General features: G+C 31.9%; 1 long non-coding RNA gene across 3 annotated transcripts; it reads right to left on the bottom strand.

Annotated features, from left to right (window-relative positions):
- Window positions 1-1,522: 1,522 nt before the first annotated feature.
- Window positions 1,523-5,368, bottom strand: LOC140435652 (uncharacterized). 3 transcript variants are annotated; one of them, XR_011950217.1, is made up of 4 exons: window positions 5,316-5,368; window positions 4,919-5,103; window positions 3,726-3,872; window positions 1,523-3,249 (listed from the first exon to the last, which is right to left on the bottom strand). It is a non-coding gene; the product is annotated as an uncharacterized lncRNA (long non-coding RNA). The 3 variants fall into 3 exon arrangements; XR_011950216.1 differs by lacking the exon at window positions 5,316-5,368 and having other exon boundaries at window positions 1,524-3,249; window positions 4,919-5,309; XR_011950215.1 differs by lacking the exons at window positions 4,919-5,103; window positions 5,316-5,368 and adding an exon at window positions 4,722-4,910 and having other exon boundaries at window positions 1,524-3,249.
- Between the last annotated feature and the right edge of the window lie 18,347 nt (window positions 5,369-23,715).

Genomic DNA, 23,715 nt, shown 5'->3' with positions numbered 1-23,715 from the left:
AACAGAGACAAATTCATAGGGAGTTACAGAAAAGTTGACTATAAATTGAAGCAGGTTTTAAAAAACTTGAATTTTATTTCATTTTATGGAATATTAAAACAAGAATTTTCGTTGTAAAAATTATGTATTAGTACTTTTACAATATTTGTGATCGTTATCCACATTTGAGCTAATATACGGACGTGTATTTAACACATCCGAAATTAACTGTTTTTCATCCATATTTGGCTTTTTGACAAAAGTTTTTAAGTTTTTGTTTCTTCTTTGTAGAGAAAAACTGCAATTGCTTCTAAATTTTCTTGTTTGTAGGTTCAGATCTAACAGTATTGTAAATTTGAAGATCAAACCTTTGATTTGGTTGAAGAATTGCAACCTTTACATTTGAAGATTCTCTTACTTATTCAGATATATTTGTTAGCAAAGTAAAAACTTTTTTCTGCATAGATTCAACTTCAATATTACAATTTTCATACTGTCGGTGGTTTATTATTATGTAATCCTACGTAGTGTATATGTTTACATATTGTGTTATTTAAAAAGTAATCTACACACGAACATTGGTAAACGTGCACACATATACTGCAGTATTTGCACTGTAATTCACAACAAGAAATGTTGTTTACTTTTGTAACAGTATAAGTGGTATTATCATCACCAAATGTTGATAAAAGCGTTTCATTTTCATTCTGATTTACCTCAAAAGATAATGTTATTGCTTGACGATGTTTTGAAACAATTGCAGAAATGCGTTTAGTATGCTTACCTTTAGTTTTTTTTTTATTATTGTATCAACAACTTTATCTCGAATATATTTTGAAACCGCATGTAAGCCTTTATCTAATCGTTTTACAGTCGTACCTTGCAAATAAAAGTATTTTATTATCTTGTGCATAGACATATGTACTTGTAGGTACATATTGGTATTAACTCCACATTCTCGCCTATAGCAGACTGCCCAAAGTTTGGAATTAGTACTATAATTATTCTTAAAATATTTTGCAAACTCTACGTATCTAGATCTTTATAAAATAAATTTAAAGTGTTAATTAAACTGCTTTGAAATTTTTCTGTCTCTGGAATATATTGCAAATATTTCAAAGTTTTATACACCCACTTTTTTTTGTCACTGCTGGATATTTTTGATAAATTTTGTTGCCAGGCACGGTCAATGTGCCATGCACAATATAATTGATAACCAGGTTTGCCCATTACTTGCTGCCAAGCGTTGTAGAATACCCCCGTAATGTCAGACATAAAAGTTTTAGGAGTAATTATATGTCCTAGAGCATCCTTAAGTTTTTCAAAAAAAAAAGCTTATGTATAAATGTGTCCTGTCGGTTTGTGAACATACATGCACATGGAAACCCCTCGCCAAATTCGTCCACAACGAACGTCCATAATACGTCCGGAGGAGTTACTGGATGGACTTTTGTGATGTTTTCGGACGTCTATTTTAGCTCTGAGGATGTAAATTAGATGTCAACGCCATTGTATAAAGTACTAAAAGTGCCGTCATCCTGTGCATATTAAGAATGTATTTTGGGAAATAAAACGTAAATGTTTAATGGAACTTACATTTATTATTACATTTATTTATATTCATTTATTATTAACAAACGGGACAAATCCACTGTCAAAATTATACAAAAATGCAACATTATAGGAATAGAAAATCATTTTGAGTAATAAAACATACACATGTTTAAAGGACCTTACAATTATTATTACATATATTTATATTTATTTATTAATAACAAATGAAATGAAATGAAACAAATTCACTGTCAAAATTATACAAAAATGCAACATTATAGAAATATACACAAAATTACGGATAAAAATAAAATATACATGAATAAAATAAATAAGTACACATTTATAAAAAGTATCATTTTGCACTTTAGTGCTTCAAATAGTACCTAAAGCTATTGATACAGAAGATTCAGACCATATCTATCCTTGAACCGTAATTAGTTCTGCGATAAGGAACATGGAAATGTGAATTCTAACGCAGTGAATGAGGAGGAATATGAAAACTAGGTGAAGCAATTCAGGAGATTGATTATTTTATAAAAAAAAAACCTTAAGAATAAAGATTGAAAGGTAACTCTTCTGGTAAGAGAATCCAGATTCAAGAAATTGATTATACCAGAATAAGAATATGGTCTACATAATTTAGAAAAACAGTAGATGCTTGTAGACAAGTAGTGTTGTATATTTAAGAATTAAGTTTTATGTTTAGAGTAGAATCTAAGTTTTATTTTAGACATTACTGTTTGTGTTAGTCTGTATGCAGCTTAAGATCATGAACTTTAGTGTGTAGACAGCTTAAGCTGACAGCTGACAGAGAACAATGATGGCCGCTAGTTAGAGCCGGTAATGTAAGTTTATATGTTTTAAAAAAAAGAAAATAAAGTTCTCCAGAATAGTTATTTTTATAATATCCACCACCAACGAAATAAAACAAGTAGTATAAATCTAATCGACATAAAAAATGTTTTTTAATGCAATTATAACATAATCAGTGTAAATTAGTAGAAGTTGAACGACTAGACAGTGAACCATGCTGACCAGTATGAAGCTGATTCTTCAGATTTACTGTCAAAAAATCAATCAGTAAAGCCTCAAAAATGTTAGGAATAGCAGAAAGAATTATAATGGAACGATAATTAAGAATCAATGAGTTAAGGATAAAATCAATAAATAAATTGTGATGAAAAGTGACCCTCAGTCAGAGATATATTAAAAATAAGCCATAGAGGCCTAAATAAAAAGAATGCACAATTCCTTAAAAATAAGTTAAGATATTCCGTCTAGACCAAGACCTTTATTGGTATTAAGACACTGTAAGCATGCTAGAATGTCACAAATTTTAATAATTAAAGAGTGAATATCGCTGTGACTGATATGGGATCTTTGACTACACTTGTCTACACAGGAGAAAGAAGGATTGCGAGTACTGCTAAAGAAATTGGCAAAATCGTTGAAACTGTGGCTCACTAAAAACAGAACCATTCAACTTCCCTTATCCCTTCCCATTCTGATTTCCCTTACAATTGTGTGGTAGGCAATTAAAATCAGACAAGTCAATTGTTGAGTTTTAAAGTTGAAATCATATCATATTTGCTAATACAACATGCAAATTAAATTTTATCTGCCCTCTCTTCAGATCTTCTCAGATATTTAATTATCAAGTTTCAATTGCCTTCCCCATGGCAACGCTGGTTTTGGAGTTTTTCCAAGCAGCATCTGAAAAAAAAAATTAATGTACATTCATAAATTGAACTCATTTCAGATGTAGTTCATTATACTTTGCTTATTGTGAATAAATCATCATTCAAAGGCGTAAAATTAAACACATGAATTTCAAGTGCTGTGGTTTTAAAGAATCTCACCTGAACTAGAAGAATATCAACCCAACCATTGGTATTTATTTCTAATGACCGAATGAGCAGTAATTACACTGTGATACTTAAAAAACAAAAATAACAGTGTATAAATAAAATATAAGGCCTTCAACAAACCTTCATCTCATACAGCTAGCTGTAGTTCTTAAAGCAATCTCATAGCCAGACCTGAACATTTATGAGTTGGTAAATTTTGCCATCTAAATTACATATAAGACACAGTTAACGATATGCTTCATCACCTATATGTGGCCACTTAAGCGATAGTGTAAATTCTTAAATGTACCTTAAATTGATTTATGTTTACAAGTTACAAACCTTTTAAAATCAGAGCTATATGTCTGTCTTCAAAAGCTTTATATTGATTTTTCCCTAGCCAACTATATTTTCCTTGAATTTTATTGATCAGCTTCTTAAGGCTTCTCCTAACAAATTCGTCTCATCAATTTTGGAAAGCTCATTATCCTAAAATATAAATCAACATGTAACAGTAATCTAACTACCCCACAAACTTGATTATCCATGCTTAATTATTTTAGCTTAAACTATCTAATAAAAAAACAGCCTCTGTTACAAAATCAATCAAACATTCATTTGCAAATTTTGGTTTCTCATAACGATGGTAAATGCCTATTTAACCTACAATTTTAGGATATATAAACAAATTGCACAAACTAGGATAAAAATGACTACTAAAACTCTTTTTTAGTGGGATTTCATCAAAATTTACACAAATATAACATTGTTTTTTTACCAAGATAAAAATACCTTTGAAATTTGAATCATGTGGATCAGAGTATTTGTTCTCTGGGTGAAGCAGGAAGGGTTCTAGCATCTGAAGGCAAATGAGAAAGATCAGGAACTTCTTTATGAATTTTTAATAAATCACCTAGTATTAAAGGACAAAGTCCAGTTGCATAACTTATTGGAAAAATTAAAAACATCTCGATAAGGTTCTCCAGAATTCTCGTTACAACCATATTTAGACCCTTCTTCAGTTTCATTGAAAGAAGAGCTTTGTAAATGATCACCAGAATGGTCGTCCATGTGGTAATTTGGATTATTTTAGGTACTTAACATGTTAATAAAAAGTTTAAATCGGAAGTATTGTAACCTGAACTATTTGAACTGAAACTCTCATCAAAATGATCAGTTAGGGATTCCGAAGAAAGGTTTGAAGAAGATGGAATATAGGGGCTATTAATAATTTCAACAATATTATCTACGTTTTTCGTACCCATCCTCTGTTGATGACGCTTAGAAACAAATCGTTGTCTTTTAAACATAACTAATTTTAGGAAAAATTACACTTACCTTTTTGTAATAAAATAAAAACCAAACTCGGAAGTAACCTAACAAATGGTACCAAATCTTTAACGATATACCAATACCACAGAATACTAATCACAACTGTGATTAGTATTCTGTGGTATTACTTTTGTTTTGCAATAATGATATTAAATTTAAAATTCTACTTATTACTTTTAGATTCATATAATTGTTGTGTTTACCTTAATACTAATTCTGAATCAACTTCAGACACTGAAATAGCACCAATTTTCTAAAAAAAATTTTGCCACTTGGTTTAATTTCAAAATCTCCTAATCTGAATTGGGTAGAACAGATCCTGGAATATTTTGGGTAAAAATTTACATTAAACGGATTTGCCAAAAATCGCGTTTTTTTTGGACTTAGCCTAAAAATGCGAGAAAAGGCCAAATTTTAATAATTGGGCACATTGGGCATATTTAATAACAAACAACTAATAAAATAGTAAATTATCATAATAATATGACATGTAATAAAACAATTGTAATTATTAACAGGATTTTGATGTTAAATCAGGTAAAAATGCATATTAATATTGTTACATAGTCCAAATTCATGTAAGTTGCACATCAAAATTACCGTTATGCGCACTAGTTGAGTTTTTGTAGACCTGGGTCCTGATTCTAATTGAGATTTCGACTCAAAACCAAAACATGTCGAAATTAATATGGCGACGTCGAAATGCGACTTGGCGAACCTTGTGGATTTCAGCTGAACTAACCAAACGACGTCACTAGTTTTCGACTTATCGAAATTAATTTCAACCACAAGAAAGTGGTTGAAATTTCATTTCGAGTCGAAATTAATCTGACATGACTGACTGGACTGGGAGAAGTGAACTTAGGTTCAGTTTAAGTAGGCGGTGTTTTGATCCTTGCAAGGAAAACTGAGGCAAAAAGTATCAATATGGCTGTGCTTTACGGACATTTGCTAGTTTTGGAGGAATTAGAGAGGTTAGATATCCGACGTTCATAACGGAGGATAAGAAGAATGTTACGGGATACTCAAAATTCTTTTTCACTAAGTGATGCTCAATTTAGGCAGCAATTCCGGCTTAATAAACAAGCTGCAAATTATTTAATAAGGGTATTAGAACCATATTTGGAAGAAGGTGTTTATGCCTCTAGGATACCCAAAATGTTTAGGGTTAGTATTACTAAGCTGCAGTAAATTTAAAAATATATTAGAATATAACCACTAAGTCAAATCTTAGTGGGTATAACTTAAGGATCTCCCACATCGCTTTTTTTTTCTTGCCATCTTTTCTTTCAATTCAAAATATAATTGAGAATGGCCAATATTTATGATTTAACAACTCAAACAAGAAAAAAAAGGCGTTCACGTAACGTAAACAAAACAAACAACAAACATTCAACAAGCGTAGTGCAGCCAATAAACAACAGGGCCAACCCAAATTTTCAGCAGTGTCAAAATGATCAAAATGATAAAGTAAATATCCCCAGTTTTAACTACAATCGAAATGAATGAGAATCGCTAGCGATTGCGACTGTCATGGCGTAGTCGCTTTTAAATTTCGACATCGAAATGAAATAGAATCAGGGCCCTGCACATTGTTGCCATATTTAAAATTTATTTTTACGGAACAAACAAAGATATATATTGTTAAATCAAAAGAAGTCAAAATATATGTATAATAACCTACCTTAGTATGCCGGTGGATACAATTCTGCCGCAGATTTAAAAAAATGGTGCAGCCTCTCCATGCGGCCAGGATATCTCCTCGTGAAGTAAAATTCGGCGAGGTATCCAATAAAGTGTTCCTGCCTGATGCCATATTTAGGAATACTACTGCGAACTTCCCGCCACAACCTCTCAATGTTATTGGTGTGTGTGCCAGTATCAGGGTCGACAAAATGCTTGAAATGATTCACAGTTTGATGTTTAAATCCTTCATGGGCCAAACAATTATATGATTTCCAACAATCGCTATAAATGGTTGTCCCAGGAAGAATCCTTGGAAGAAGTATTGGCCAGTATACAGACGTCCTCTATTATACTTCCTCCTTCCAAACTTTGCCTCGTCGATCTCTACAACAGTATTATTTCCACCCAGCTTTGTAGAGTTGTTTTTAGCGAAACTAATAAAAATTTCTCTGCAATAACTGTACCAATTTACCATTGTAGAAGAAGATATCCCTAACTCACTCTCCACAAGAGATTGCCGTGGAGGCTTAAGATGCAATAAAGCCGACACCAGAAGAAAAATGTTGTCCAACGGCAATCTAGCATGTTCAAAAAACGTACCTTTTCTTGCCGAGATACAAAATACACACTTTTTAGGAGCTTTTTTCTTCATTATGACTTTTTTATTGCATCTTAAAGTCATTTTGCTGTCCATTTTTAAGGTATTTCCGCACCGGCACACTATCACCTCCTTCAAAACACCGTGTTTGAAATAAAAATCCATAAGTCTGCCTTTATTTGACAGACCTGCCATCCAGGTCTGTCAACCAACACACGCCATTTTTTTAAAGCCTTTCACGTTTTCGCAACGACCATTTTTAAAGAAATGCTACTTTTGCGCATCTCTTAGTTAAGGGTAGAAACATGATTGCCAAGTTTCGCTGTTCGCAGAAATATTTCCATACTATATAATTTGTTTAGACATATATTTACGTACAAATCTATAAACATGTTAAAAACAAAACATTTACATTAATTTCAGGTCAAAATTCAACCATAAATCAATTTTCGCTAATATATTATAATTTTCTGAAATTTTCCAATATAAATTATCCCAACCAAATCACTTAATAACTTTAAAAAACAACAAACCTAACCCAACCTAACCAGTTAATAAATAATATTTATATTTAATTAACAAATTCCTTATTTTCCAACAATGTAAGACTTTTACAACTAAGGCATGCCAGCCAGGCTAAGCAGATTGAATGAAAAAAAGAAAGAAATCAGACAAAAATAAGCAATATGTTTCATTAATTATATATTAGAAATAAATATTAAGTAAATACAACAAATAATCATAACTGAAATAACAAATTCTCTATTTCCATAAAAAATAATTATATTTTTTAAATGAGGCAACATTGTGCAATGAAATGCGCTCAATCTACGTGCGCATCCTGTCATGGAGGCCATATTTTGAAATTTACGTGAAAATGTTACATTTTTAAATGAGACAAACAGAAAAATTAAAGCCGTGCCCCACAATTTGTGAATTTTAAGTTGCTAAGGAAGTAACACAGAATCCATATATACAATTTATACATCTGGAATAGCTGTGAGTCAAACTGAAATAAATACCAGAAAAATAAATGAGTTTTATTTATTTCACTAATTTATTTGAATCCATGAGAAATATTAAATTAAAAAGCTACTAAACCATGGACGTATAAATAAAGATCTTTATCTTTATTTTAGAATCTTTATTTATACGTCCATGTACTAAACAGATCTTTTTAATCAGATGATGTCTACTTACAATTTAAAAATGTCTATACTAATTTCATGAACCAATATCTTGTTCAATACATTAATTGAATATAAATAAACCCAATGGTACGTCTATGAATGACATATGACATATTTTAAAATGTAAACAAACAGGCTTCCTCATCTTAAATAATGTAAATAAACAGTAGGTACTTACAAATGAAATGAGAGATCGGGATGTAAATATTTCGTTTTTTTGCAAATGCAACACTGTAGCACCATTATTATAATAATGTTTATTTCACTTTTCACAAATAATATCACTCAAAATACAGCCAAAATATCGAAAAACAACTTTTCCTCATCTAGAGTAAAAAGTAAACAAACATGGAACAGCATTTGAAGTTTGACGTAGAGCCATAAGACAGAGAAATGTAAACACCGTTGCCATTAATTAATAGTTTTCAGTGCTTCGACATATAAAATAATTGGTTGATATCTGTTATACTCCATTCGCTTAGCTCGAGCATATTTTGACAGATTCATTGTCGGAAACCTACAACACAACAATTCCTACTTCTCAGTATTAATAGCTCAAGTATCCTACTATTGCAGACTTCTTTCTTTAAAAAAAGAAGAATTATTCTAAATAGTGGAAGTGTATACTAAACCCATCAAATTTTGGGTAGTATATATTTAAAAATTATATTTTAGTTGTTATAATTTAACATAACTATTTATTATATGGTGCATATAAATAAATATTGATTTTCGGTAATTCTCAAAGTTCTATTTTATTTACTATTTAGTTTGTTTACTATTAATATTGGCTAGGAGTACGTGTGCTTGGTTGTATAGTAATTTCCAGCCACTTTTAGTCTGTCAAAAAGTAACTAACTTCGCAAAAAAAAATTACTAAATTCACTAGACAGTTAGGACTGGGAATAGCGAACCGAGTATATACGCTATTATTAAATGATATGCACACATGATATTTTAATTACAATTAAATATATTAATATAACTAATAAATTTTTGGTTTGATAGCACCGGTAGAATATAAAATACGGAGTAATATTTTCAGCGATACGCGAATAACAAATGTTAATAAAAAAACGTGACAACATTTGAAGGTGCTGAGAATGTGACCTATTCAAATAATTTTGGCTTCACAATTTTATGTAAATAGCTGAGTTCATCTGTGTTTATACGTCCATGGATTAAATCTTCTGAATAACTAGTCATATTTGTATAGTAGTTTTAATATTATTAAGTCCGGCGCTGATCCCACCGCCATATTGGTATGATCGTTAGCCACACCTACTGACGCCGTTTTTAATACACACGTTAATATGCTCATAGGTTCTCCCTAGATTCTAACTCGATGCATTGAAAGCGGATTTGCGGATTAATCTCAGAGTATATACCCCCTAGTAAGGTAACTCACATAGAAAGTTTTGGGAGAGAGTTTCTAGCGCCAAATACGGACGGGCCGAAACTAATTTCATTTGACGGCAAATTCAAAACTTAGGTTCTAAATTTTAGGCGACAAATTAAAAAAATATGCTCTGAATTTTAGGCGCCAAAATTCAAAAAGTATGCTTTTAATGGAAAGTAAATATAGTCATAAAATAAGAAATAAAAACTTATTCTATGCCAAAAAATATATTCTCTCTGTCCAAAAATACAGTATACACTTACACATTTTTATATATAAATGTATAACATAATATCTGATACAGAGAGAGTATATATTATGGTATAGGACAGTTTTTAATTAATATTTTATGATTATATCTGTTTTCCATTACATTAACAAACCAAAGTCCCAAAAACAACAAAATAAAGCACAGACATCCTGACACTTGTTTATTTGTATAATTTTCTTTCGTAAAGTATTGGCTACAAATATTCTCATCCTCCTCATTTCTTGAGCCCTTGTTAAGGTGTGTGTATTGTTAGCTTGTTGTCTCCATTGGCTACAATTCTGTACCAGATGGGATTTCTCTTCATGAAGGGATTTTTCTACCAATCTTCATTTAATCTTCCCATCGTGTTCCCATCGTGTTCGTGTAGATCTGTAGATAATAAAGTGTAAACTCTAGCATTTCTGCGGTCTTGCTCTTCAGGATCATCATAAATTAGCATGTAACTCCATGTAACTATTGCCCAGAAGTAGAAGATCCATGAAAATAATGAAATATTATTAAAATTAAGAATGTATGACTTTTTTTTATAAAATAAGGCCAATTTTAGGAATGTAATTATAAGAGTTAAGAATTTTATAGGAATTAAGAGTTTTAATGATTTTAAAATATATATAGTATATAAATAAACTAATATTATAAATAAACTAATATTGGTTAAGAATTAAAGGTAATTTAAGTAAAAAACAAAATGTACAAAATAGTATCGAGTTTGTATTTACTAACAAAAGTTTGGTATACTTAGGTGCTGTTCTTACCTGGTGCTTGTAAAAATATACTCCTAATCCTCAGAATGTTTAATAGCCATTTGTCCAACTTTAACTTTCACCCATCGACAAAAAATATTCTTTTGATTGGGAATACTATACCATTTTGGTAATGTACCTTCTTCTCTTTTAACATTGTGGGATATGATGTTTTATAACGCCATTTGCTGCTGCAACTTGCAAAGGCGTGGATTACAATGTTGCCACTAACACATTTTTTTGGTGGATATTCACAATTCTTTAGAAATACGTTGTTGTAAATTTAAGTGGTGATTTTAGTAGAATTTGCTACATTATTTTTTTTTTTTTTGAAAAACGTATAGTATAATCATTATTTGGGTAAATTTGTAAAACTAGTGAAACCATGGCAACAGCACTTACATCAACGTCATAAGTCTTTTGCTATGTCATACCCCTCACCTAACGTGACTAGTAGCGCCGCCGCCATTACGAACGGATGGGCCCATGCAAATCACTCTCCCCACCCGTTCTATTCCACTTGCGCTACTATTGGGTATGTATTGTGATTAATCTGGTGAACGCAACCAATGATTGGTTAAAGTCTTCGTGAGAGAGATAGGCTCTCATTTCTCTTTATTAACTAGCTAGGGTCAAAGTGATGGGGGAATGTTCCAAGGTCATGCATATAAGTTTCCGGGGAATGGCACACTACCACCTAGCAGTGAAACTCCCGTGTTAACGAGTAAAACAATGTTTGGCGCATCACCTAGTGACCGGGCTCGTAACTATATATACAGTCAATCTAATTTACTTACCGTTGCACGTCATTATCATTGACAGAGATCGAAGTTGACATAGTTGCCAAAGTATAAAAAAATCCTGAACCCATTTTAAATCAAATAGGTCACATAAATATTGCAAAAGTGGATTATACAACAAAACAAATTCTTATTAAATTCTTACGTGACATTTTTGAAATAAAACAAACTAATTTAGTTCTCAAATCACGTGCTGTTCGTGTGTATTAAGGTATAAAAAATGCTTATTAAAAGCTTAAAATTTTTATTTTAAAGAAGATCTTTTCGGAATTGAATCATTCCATCATCAGTTTACTAAAAGAGAGAGTAAAAATACCAATATTAAAAAAAGTAAGTTAAAATTTAAATATATAGAAAGAACACGTTGGTTTTTTACTACTTACATAAAAAGTTGTTAAAAACATTGTATGGCCACAGAAAAACATTGGAAGGACATCAGTATTAAAAAACAATCCTCATGGTATTTGCAAAGGTAAATGCAATAGACTGTTAACTTTGTTAATTAATAAAAACTGAAAATGGGGACATCTTACATGACCCCCTGGAGCTGGTGAGGTTTTATCGACTTACATTACCTCTGATCTGTACTGGAGTCTAGGGCTAACTGATAGAAAGATGGTATGAAAAATCAGTTAGTACCCGTCAATGTCAAGTGGAATGATGTAGTAGGAGCAAAAGTCATTGTGCTTCAGTTTGTGAATAGGCCGTTTTTAGTGAAGAATTGTGTTTTGTGTGTAGTAGGATTTAGCTAGCAATTTTTGGTTTTTTAAAAAAGAGGGGAGAATGTAAAACAATGAGTGACTGTGATGTAAAATAAATTTGGTATACCAGGGTAAGACAAAATTTAAGTAGGTAGTTGAAAATTAATAAATTATTTCAAAGGCGATAAAAAGAATGTTATTACCTAATTATTTCATTGTATGAAGTAAGTAGAGATAAAAGTTGGTTTGAAATTTATGGAAGATGAATCGAGGAAAAAGAGAAAGGAGATGAATGTAAAGATGTAAGCTGAGGATACTGAAACTGATTGTGATAAGAGATTGATAGACGTAAAGTGAGTATTTATAAGAAAACCTGTGTGATTAGTTTAAGATGGTAGTTATTTGAGAGGATGGGAAATTGGATATTGGAAAAGGGGGATGTTAGTGTATTAATGGTGACAAGAATGAAGTTAAGTATGACGGATTGTATAGGGTGATATTAAGCTATGGGAAAATAGAAAGAAATGTAGAAGTAAGTAAAACTGGATGTGTAGTTAAAATAAAGAAAGTTAAATCAGGAGAATAATTGTCGATGTAGTGGGACGAAGTCTCTATTGAGGCTGGTGTGACGATTAACACAATTGGCAATATTTTTCTTTTCCTTGACTATCTCCAAATCCTCAACATCCCAGGTAGGGATTATCTCAAACTTGACCTTTTTAAGGATTTGGAGATAGTCAAGGAAAAGAAAAATAGTCCCAATTGTGTTAATCGTCACACCAGCCTCAATAGAGACTTCGTCCCACTACATCGACAATTATTCTCCTGATCTAACTTTCTTTCTTTTAACTACACATCCAGTTTTACTTACTTCTACATTTCTTTCTATTTTCCCATAGCTTAATATCACCCTATATAATCCGTCATACTTAACTCTATTCTTGTCACCATGAATACACTAACATCCCCCTTTTCCAATATCCAATTTCCCATCCTCTCCAATAACTACCATCTTAACTAATCACACAGGTTTTCTTATAAATACTCACTTTACATATATGAATCTCTTATCACAATCAGTTTCAGTATCCCCAGCTTACATCTTTACATTCATCTCCTATTTATTTTTCCTCGATTCATCTTCCATAAATTTCAAACCAACTTTTATCTCTACTTACTTCATACAATTAAACAATTAGGTAATAACATTCTTTTTATCGCCTTTGAAATGATTTATTAATTTTCAACTACCTACTTAAATTTTGTCTTACCCTGGTATACCAAATTTATTTTACATCACAGTCACTCATTGTTTGACATTCTCCCCTCTTTTTTAAAAAACCAAAAATTGCTATTGATCCTACTACACAAAAAACACAATTCTTCACTAAAAACGGCCTATTCACAAACTGAAGCACAATGACTTTTGCTCCTACTACATCATTCCACTTGACATTGAGGGGTACTAACTGATTTTTCATACCATCTTTCTATCAGTTAGCCCTAGACTCCAGTACAGATCAGAGGTAATGTAAGTCGATAAAACCTCACCAGCTCCAGGGGGTCATGTAAGATGCCCCCATTTTCAGTTTTTATTAATTAACAAAGTTAACAGTCTATTGCATTTACCTTTGTAAATACCATGAGGATTGTTTTTTAATACTGATGTCCTTCCAATGTTTTTCTGTGGCCATACAATGTTTTTAACAACTTTTTATGTAAGTAGTAAAAAACCAACGTGTTCTTTCTATATATTTAAATTTTAACTTACTTTTTTTAATATTGGTATTTTTACTCTCTCTTTTAGTAAACTGATGATGGAATGATTCAATTCCGAAAAGATCTTCTTTAAAATAAAAATTTTAAGCTTTTAATAAGCATTTTTTATACCTTAATACACACGAACACCACGTGCTTTGTATTCAACAGGTATACTAGCCACTCCTTCCACTTCATGGTTTTGTTCCAGTTTCACTTTTAATTTTGTTCTATAAGGAACAGATTTTATTAAATAAGTAAAAATATAAAACAAGAGTTATTCACTTTAAAATTCAAAATAATAAAGTACAAAAAGTGTCAACACAGCAACTGTCAAATAAGTGTTACCAATTTATGCCAAAATATCACCTTCGTTCGATTACAGTTACAATGTGTTCCTAACAAATGTTCTTCATAAAAACGCTTTATAATGCATTTAACATATTATTGTGTATTTCTTTAAGTTAACATTAATAAAAATCTTTAAATATTATTTCTACGCGTATATAATCGCGTAGAAATAATCAAATATGTCTAGTGGCTGTAATGCCAGTGTATTCGGCAAAGTGATTCTAAAAAAGCACACACCTACCGCCTAAATATTTCGTGTTAGTATCATGTGACTTCACGGGCTATGACGCGGATGACGTGTAACGGTAAGTAAATTAGATGAAGTATACATGGCGCTAAATTCAAAAGTTTAGTAATATTACCTAGGATTGTGAACTCATTTTAAAGTAAACGAAAATCGATATATATATATATATATATATATATATATATATATATATATATATATATATATATATATATATATATATATATATATATATATATATGTCGTAGGCAAGTATGAAATGCAGGCATTCTCGCAAAAGCCTAGTCATTTTCGTAATGACTTGGCAGTTTGTATAACGTTTTCATTTTTACGAAATGACTTCAACCTTTTAGGCATTTGCGAAACTACCGGAAACGGTAATTCTATTTTGAAACAGTGTTGCAATTTAGGCACAGATCATATAATATAAAAAAATGTTTTCCTTTCCTAAATGAATTATTAAAAGCTCTTCCAAAATCATATTCTTTTGGTGAATAAAAATTTAAAGTCAGTACAAATGTCCTTGATTCTAGAGAATATTTGGCACCTTTTAAAAACCATCGAAACAATGCTTTGGGTGATTTTCGTAAAGAGGCCTAAAACAATAAAAATGCAGAAATAATTATACAAAAATACAAGTATATAATAATAATTTAATTCATTTTCTCTTCCCTTTTTTATATTATATGATCTGTGCCTAACTTGCAACACTGTTTCAAAATAGAATTATTACCCATGATATCATGAAATTATCGTTTCCGGTAGTTTCGCAAATGCCTAAAAGGTTGAAGTCATTTCGTAAAAATGAAAACGTTATACAAACTGCCAAGTCATTACGAAAATGACTAGGCTTTTGCGAGAATGCCTGCATTTCATACTTGCCTACGACATCTATATATATATATATATATATATATATATATATATATATATATATATATATATATATATATATATATATATATATATGAAGTAACTAGAAGTCCAGAGACCTCTCTCTGATAGTAAATTAGGTGAACCGCAAATTCAAAGCCTCTTACTAGAGAAAGCTCAAAGATGAATACGAAAAATGGGGGATGAGTATGAATATGTCTAAAACAGAATATATGCGAATAGGCAGTGAAGACGAAGACCCGGATTTGGAAATTAGACAAATGAAAAGGTTATGGTAAACGTTGGGGTTATGGTAAATGCTGGGGTTATTATAGTTGATAAACCATTTACTTAGAACACAACTTTACACTATTTCTTAACATTACTTATTCTACTTATATTCAGTACTTAGTTGACGTTTCTGAGACTACTTCATAATAAATGATACGCGTTACATCAAGTTGTTATCTTCACGTTAATTTAGTTCTGCCTCCAAAGATAAAAGTCGTTGTCTTTTTTATAATAGACCTTGCAACCGTCAGCAGTCGTTCATTAGTGGGTCAAGTTTTACATACCTAACCTACGACAAATTTGTGTGTTCATAATTCTGCCGACTTTACACAATTCTAATCGAGGCTATTTTATTGATGTCCTAGATTCGAATTATTAAACATATTTTATATAAACAAATACGAAATGTATTACACGTTCCTTTTAAACTTTATCTTTTTATGAATTATAATATTTTAGGGATAATACCACACCATCCCTCTTACGGAAAAAATTTCTCTCTTGCAACTGTCTCATTCCTCTCTCCCTTTCCCTTAGGAAGAAGAGAAATTTTTCAACCTCAAATAAGTACTGTTAACCTATGCTACTGTATACATGTACATTATCTTAAATCTAAAACATATGTGATAAAAATAGTTTATTAGTTTGCCCTATTCGATTATTTGTTTACGCCGCGATTGTTCATTTGCTCTGTCACTTTTCCGCGATATCACTAATATTGTTCACTTATGTCTACTGATTGTAAGCGTATAATCTGTTTTTATGCACCTCCCTAATCTTTCCCGTATCTAGCCTAATTTTACAGTTAACATTATTTACTTCTGTTATGACAAAAGGACCTACATAAAGACTATCAAACTTATTATTTTCTTCTCTTTTGAGCAGAACTAGATCTCCTATTTTAAAATGTTGAGGTGCTGCGATTTGCTTGCTTGCGTCTTGTCTTCCCTTTTTGTGCTTTATTAAGAATGTTTTAGCTCTGTCATGTGCAATTTGTAGTTTATATCGGAGCTCATTATAATAGGCATCTATGTTATAGCATGGTTGAACTTCCTTTGTGAGATCTTCTGGTAAATTTACTTTCCGACCATACAACAATTCAAAAGGTGTGTAGCCGTGATAAGCATTAGGGGTAGTGTTGTAGCAGTATGTGAACATTCTGCAACACTCGTCCCAATTTTCCTTGTTTTCGTCTATGAATGATCTTACGTATTCATTTAGTGTCCTATGTAGCTTCTCACAACTCCCTATTGACTGAGGGTGGTATGCCGTTGAAAAATTGTGTGTAATCTTTAGCATTTTAGTTAATTCATTCATTATTTCATTTTTGTATTCCGTGCCTTGATCCGTTCTAATCTGTTTCATGAGTCCGTATGTTGGTATGAAATTATGAAAAATTCCACGAGCTATCGTTTCGGCTTCTTTATTAGGTACTGGGATACTTACTGCGTATTTCGTCAGTTCGCAAAGCATTGTAATACAGTATCGATTGCCTTCATTACTTTTAGGGAATGGACCTATCGTGTCTATATACACTATGTCCCATGGTTTTGACGAAGTGTCCGATATCACAAATTCTTCGACATGTAATCTTTTTGGTTTATTAATTTGGCATTTATGACAATGTTTAATATATTTACGTATGTCCTTTTCCATGTTCTTCCATCTGAATCTCGCTTTTAGTTTCTTTACAAGTCTATTATTTCCCACGTGACCTCCAAACATCGGGTGATTATGGTATTCTTCTATTATTCTCAGTTTTTCTTGGTCATCTTCTATGATTTCTGGTACTTCGCATATGTATATTTCTACATTTTTCAATATCTTATTTCCTTCGTTTATAAATTCATCAATTGTGCACAATTTAAAAATAATATCATTTACATATATTTTTGCTTTACTTATTGCATTCTCTACCGCTAGCTGATCAAGCTGTACCAACATTTGACCTAAATCAAAGTGATTAAATCCTGTGGTCATGCTCTTACTGCATTTGATTTTGTTTTTGACCCGAATGCTCAGTCTTGGTGAGACCCGGTTTGCTCCAAAAGACAAAATTGGTAGTCTATGCGCCTCCATATTATTTAGTACCTTTCTTACTGTTTGCTTGTGGGTTTTATGCTGTAATATAATTTCCTCTTCTGTCTCCCTGTGCTCTGCTCTTTCCGCTTTCTTCTTTGATTGAGCTCTGGTTATAGCTAATATATGACTGTTGTCTATGTATAAGTTTTTTAGCTGGTTCGTTGATATTCTCGAAAGGCTGTCCGCGTAATTATTTTTCCCTGTTATATACTCTATCTCAAAATCGTATTCTTCTAAATCTAATCTGATTCTCGTGAGTTTCGAGGTAGGTTCTGTCATCGAAAATAGGTGTGTTAGTGGTTTATGATCCGTTTTTATCAAGAATGTTGGTGCTCCATATAAATAACATTTGAAATGATTGATTCCCCAATGGATTGCAAGTAATTCCTTAATTATTATAGGTTTGTTAAGCTCTCCTTTGTTGAAGCTGCGCGATGCGTAAGCTATTGGTAAATCTGCTCCGTCGTAGTTCTGACTTAAAATTGCTGAGCAGCTCGCATTTGATGCGTCTGTTGTTAATATGAATTGTTTGTTGAAGTCTGGGTATTTGAGAATTGGTGGTTTTATCAAAGCTGATTTAAGTTTTTTGAATGATTCTTCACAATCTTGGGACCAAAAAAATTCTACTCCTTTTCTCGACAATCTGTTTATAGGTATGCATATCTCTGCAAAGTTCGGAATAAAACGTCTGTAGTAGTTACAAAATGCTACGAATCTTTTAGCTTCGTCCGCTGTCTTCGGTGTCGGGTATTTCTCTATTGTTGAATATTTTGCTTTATCCGGTGATACTCCTTCTTGCGAAAGATCGTGTCCCAAATATGTAACTTCTTTTCTGAAAAATTGACATTTTGCTGGGTTTAGCTTCAAATTAAATTTCCGACATATCTCGAATGTCTTTTTTAAGTTGTCTAAATGATGTTTTTCTGTTATTCCTATCACCACTATGTCATCCATATACAGAAATGCTTTCTCAGGTGTTAAACCTGTGAATGCTATTGACATCATTCTTGAAAAGCTATTAGGGCTTATATTTAGTCCAAAAGGTAGTCTGGTGAATTGGAACGCTCCTTTTTCCGTACTAAAAGATGTGTATTTCCTTGATGATTGTTCTAATGGTATCTGGTGAAACCCTGACATTAAGTCTATTACTGAGAACCATTTTGCTCTTCCTAGTTGGTCTAATATTGAGTCTATTCTTGGTAACGGAAATTTATCTGTGACTAGTTTCTTGTTTAGCTGTCTGAAATCTATACATAATCTCCATGCTTTGTTTCCATCTATAGCTTTTTTCGGTACTAGTACGACCGGACTGTTGTATTCTGATGTCGATGGTTCGACAATTCCCTGGTCTATTAATTGTTGTACTTGTCTATTCAGTTCTTCTGTTTGTGAGTGTGGTGTCCTATAATTCTTTATGTAAACTGGTGTGTGTTCCTTTACTCTCAATTTTTGTTCATAAAAGTTGTTGCATGTTAGCATATCATGTCTTAATGCAAATATATCTGCAAAATCTTCGCATAACGATACTAATTTATCTCGTGTGTATTCTGGAATATCTAGCTTTAATGTTTCCCTTAGTTCTTTCTTCCTGTCCTTGCTGTCGTTGATTAATCTGTATACTTTGAACAATTTCATGTCTAGTGTTTTGATTGTACCTGTCTCTATCGTAACAGTTTCGTAAGTTGTATTTAAAATTTTGATATATGGGTTATTTCCTGATATTATCGCTCTCGCTATGAATATTCCTGGTAGTATCTCCTGTTGTTCTACTAGTCTATCCGCCTTTAACGTTTGAAAATATTTTACTGTTCTGTAAACTTCACATCTGGGTGGTATTAAAATTGTGCTATCGTCTACAGTATCCAAAATATTCGTACTGATGTAATAGTTTCTATCATTCTTGATGTGTATTTTTAAATTCGCGTAGTCTAATATGCATTGATAATTTGTGATAAAATCTCTTCCAATTATTCCGTCTGTTGGGATAGGAAAGTTGTTTTCTACCAATTGAAAGGTATGCCCAAAAAGATTGCCACTTACGTCTAGCGTAGTTTCGATTTCTCCCATTGTTTGCAGTTCTCCTCGGGTTACTCCTTTTATTCTCGCTTGTGTATTTGGTCTTACATGTTCTCGCATAGAGTCTTGTGTGCATTTAAGTATTGAAATATCCGCTCCTGTGTCTATAATAAATGTATTTACTCGTCCTAAGATTCCTGTTTTTATCCTTACGAAATTTGTTAGGTTTAAGTCGAAGTTGTAGATATAGTATTCTAATTTTGTCATCTGTTCATCCGTCTTATATAAGAATTGGTTATTCAAAACCCCAACTGTGGGTTTTCTGATTCGCGTTGACTATCTTCTATTTCTAATAATCGTATATTCCCATTGAATCCTCTTGAATTTCCTCTATGTGTTTGATTATTGAATTTTCTGAACCCTTTCTGTTCATGTGGACGGTGATCTCTTTTTAAATCGTTTTGTTGCGAGAAATTTGGTCTCCTCCACTGGTCATATCCATTGTAATATCCTCTTTTGTGCTGGAATTTTCCTCTTTTGTTAAAGTGCGTTCTATAGTTTAACACTCTTCCATGTGCGTTGTCTTCTGTTGTGTCTATTGATAAAAATTTTGACATTACCTCTTGTGGGGTTGTGAAGTTGCCTGCCTCTAATATCAGCTTGGCTTTATCTGTGCTGGCATTACGTTTCATCGTAGCCACTACCGCCTCCGTTGTATACTTCTTAGCCAACTCTCCTGGCATTCCCTCTGTTATGTACGCCACTTTTAGTTGTTCTGCTAGTGCCTCAACCTCAGATGCGTACACAGCTGCATCCCTATGTCCTTGTTTCCTTTTTTCGAGTTTAGCTATCACCATTTTCGGCGTGTCACCTTTTAGTTCTCTCTTTAATGTTGCTTGTATATCTAAAATTGTATCTTCTGCGGTTATCAAATTTCTGGCTTTATTTGTTAATCTTGTTTTTATGAGGCTTACCGCTGTTTCCTCATGTCCTACTGCTATTTTCTGCAAAAGTTCAAGTGCGTCTAAGAAGGGTTGTAGTTTTCCTGTGGTTCCGTCGAATTCACTCGGTAAAATTTTGCTTGCAATATTTAAAAATTCGTTGATACTAAGAGCCATGGTTTCTTCTTGTTCTGTGTCGCTTTGATCTTCCTCTATATCTTTGTCAATCTGTTGAGTTATCAGATTAGGAACTAATATTCTAGAATTTATGGCTTGGAACGATCGTATGACCTTGTCTCGATTTTTACTAAAGTATCTCTTACAAGTTTCTCTCTGAATATCAGTTAAGGCTTCCCAATTTTTAGTTATGAGGTGTACAAATCTATTATATGATTCAATTAATTGTGTCGTTATCTCAATCTTTACTTCCTTGCTTTTCGGTATCTCCTTTTTCAACACTCTTTTGCTCTGTTTGGTTATATCCTGCGTAATGGTCTCAAGTATTTTAACAAAATCTTCCCAACTGCTAGGCATTTAAAACGAAAACACAAATCCGATAGTCTTATATAGTACGATAAAATTCAATAAGTAGTTACTTAGCCAAAAAATATATTCATTCAGAAAAATAAGATCATCAATTATCCGTTAAAATTCAATAAGTTAATAAATTAAAAATTATCCATACCCAAATATAAGCAAAATTGTCATCAAAAGTCATAAAATAATAATTAATAATTAATAAATGTTATAAATAATAATAATAATAATAGATTCAATAAAGAAATAATAAATAAAAATCAACTGGCATATTATTATGCGTGTAAGGGGGTGCAATAAAAATAGATAATATGCAAACTCACCACTTAAACGTCTAAATTTGTTGTCGACCTCGCTGCTATGTCCCGGTGTATTCTCCGCTTCATATTTCTCCTATGCGCCTTCCATAATGACCATATTAACTTCAGTATCAGGACTGTGGTAATAACGTATAATAGTACCTTTATTTCTTCGCTTGGCCTGATATCCTTGGTTTTGACTACGAAGTTGCTGTTGACGACTCCATTCTCTTGTAGCTCATCTTTGGATGATTTTCCACCCATTCTAGGCCTCTTTGGATGAAGATTCCTGGTTTCTACCACTTCAGGATCGCCATATGGTAAACGTTGGGGTTATGGTAAATGCTGGGGTTATTATAGTTGATAAACCATTTATTTAGAACACAACTTTACACTATTTCTTAACATTACTTATTCTACTTATATTCAGTACTTAGTTGACGTTTCTGAGACTACTTCATAATAAATGATACGCGTTACATCAAGTTGTTATCTTCACGTTAATTTAGTTCTGCCTCCAAAGATAAAAGTCGTTGTCTTTTTTATAATAGACCTTGCAACCGTCAGCAGTCGTTCATTAGTGGGTCAAGTTTTACATACCTAACCTACGACAAATTTGTGTGTTCATAATTCTGCCGACTTTACACAATTCTAATCGAGGCTATTTTATTGATGTCCTAGATTCGAATTATTAAACATATTTTATATAAACAAATACGAAATGTATTACACGTTCCTTTTAAACTTTATCTTTTTATGAATTATAATATTTTAGGGATAATACCACAAGGTGCTACGAATACAAATATTTGGGAAGTATTATCTGCAGTAAAGGAACAACGGAACGAGATATAGACTATAGAGTGCAACAAGGCAGGAAGAGTGTTTAAATTCTGAATTCGATACTTTGGTCCAACAAAGCTACTATGAGAACTAAAATGACTATCTACAAAGTAATTGTAGAGCCCATTCTTACATATGGAGCAGAATGTTGGCAAATGACAGTAAAAGGAAAGAAAAAAGTTGACACGGTTGAAATGGACTACCTAAGAAGAGCTTGCCGTATATCAAGAGTAGAACGTATACCTAATTCTGAAATTAGAAGAAAAACAGATAGAGTACATACAACTTCTGAAAGAATAGAAACTAGACAGTTAATATGGTATGGACACGTACAGAGGATGGACGACAACAGATGGCCAAAAAGAGCTATGGAATACAATCCAAGTAATAGAAGGAAACGAGGAAGACCAGCCAAGTCTTGGATACAAGGTGTTATGGAAACCATGAAAGACAGAGCCATTGATGAAGACACCTGGAGAGATAGAAAAAGATGGCGATCGAAATGCGGGAAGCGGCAAAAGCTGTAGGATCCCCGCTTATATATATATATATATATATATATATATATATATATATATATATATATATTGTTATGATGTGTTTTTTGTTTTGAATGATGAGCAATGAGTATTTTTAATAATATAATATATAGGGTTTTTATCGCGGTTCTCAAAGAATTAGCTTGTAAGTACTTTTTTAAATTATCTTTATTATAACTATTATGAAACACACATATATATCTAACCTAGCCAATGTAAATTTAAAATAAACTATCTTTAAATTGATGTTCTTATAAAACTAATTAAATTCTATAGACAATCTAAAATTTAAACAAAACTATCTTCAAAATTGAAATTGTTATGACACTAACTAAATTATATTAACAAAATTTTGTACCTTTCTTTCACTGAATGCCTAAATGAACTGTTTTCCACTATATAGATTCTAATCACCACTGAATGTCTTCGTACTTCAGTTATCCTTGTTTTTTGTGAAATTACTTTTTCCAATTATCAGCTTCTACCAATTTAAGATATAGTTTTCTTCACCAGCATTTATACACCACCAACCAAACCAGCAAACAGCATTTATATTTATTCTTCTTTTCAATATACCAATATCCAATTATTATAAGTTGATTTATACTAATCTCCAATCATAATATAATTTTAATTCCTTCCAATGTCCATCCAATATTCTTCTAATATACTTTTATAATCTTCAATAATTATTTGTGTATAATTATAAATGTGCATTAAATATATGCATAATTTTTCATCTTCATTTAACTCACTATATTAAACAATTGGACTATCTCCAACTAACTTTCATAATAAACTGGCCTGACTTCTGACTAAAAACTGCCATCTTGAA

Source organism: Diabrotica undecimpunctata, chromosome 3 (genome assembly GCF_040954645.1).
Source record: "Diabrotica undecimpunctata isolate CICGRU chromosome 3, icDiaUnde3, whole genome shotgun sequence".
Lineage (NCBI taxonomy): Eukaryota > Metazoa > Arthropoda > Insecta > Coleoptera > Chrysomelidae > Diabrotica > Diabrotica undecimpunctata.
This window is presented reverse-complemented; position numbering and strand designations above follow the sequence as displayed.